Consider the following 749-nt stretch of genomic DNA (forward strand, 5'->3'; position numbering starts at 1 on the left):
TGAAGTTCCCCAGACCAGCTGGGCCATCTGGTGGGCTCGGGCTCGCGATGGCACTCTGCCCCTCAGCTGCCCAGCCGGGTCGGGTGTCTGCAGTCCACTGGGGAGGCCTGGGGAGGACTGCGGAGGAGGCATCGCAGCTAAGCAACATCCCAGGGAGGGAGGGGAGGTGAAGCATAAATGCTACCAATTCCTTCCGAGGCAGAGACCAGGGCCACTGGGGCCCTGGGCACGGGGGCAGCAGGCACCTGGCAGTACAGACCGCAGCTCCGTCACCCTTGTGCCCGGTGCACTTCGAGGCCTGTTGAGGTGGCTACCACCCCACACTCAGAGCTGTGTGGGCACAGAGTGCCCGGTCCCCTTGGCACCACCACCTCATGTGAGGCCTGACAGAGCAGATGCTCAGAAGGAATTTGCTAAATGAAGGGCCGAGATGCCCCAGTGCCCTGAGCCTGGCCAGCAGCCCGCTCACCCCGTTGTTCCTTGACAGGCTGCTGCCCTAGAGTGACGCTGGTTCCTACGTCATCAACCCCAAGCCCGGGGTTGGCACGTGGGTCAGGGGCCCGGTGGTGGGGAGGCCCATAGCCCTCAACGTGGTTGGCAAAACGTGGCCCCACAAAGAAAGCCCCCTTGAGAGGGAAGCAGGATCCCAGAAGGGGCAGGTAGTGGTCATTTGGGGCCATCGCCCGCAGAGGAAGGTGACCTGGGCAGCAGCTGGCTGGGGCGAGGCAAGCCTGCAGGGTGGGTCCTCG

This window comes from Hipposideros armiger, unplaced genomic scaffold (assembly GCF_001890085.2).
Source record: "Hipposideros armiger isolate ML-2016 unplaced genomic scaffold, ASM189008v1 scaffold_3, whole genome shotgun sequence".
In the NCBI taxonomy this organism is placed as follows: Eukaryota; Metazoa; Chordata; class Mammalia; order Chiroptera; family Hipposideridae; genus Hipposideros; species Hipposideros armiger.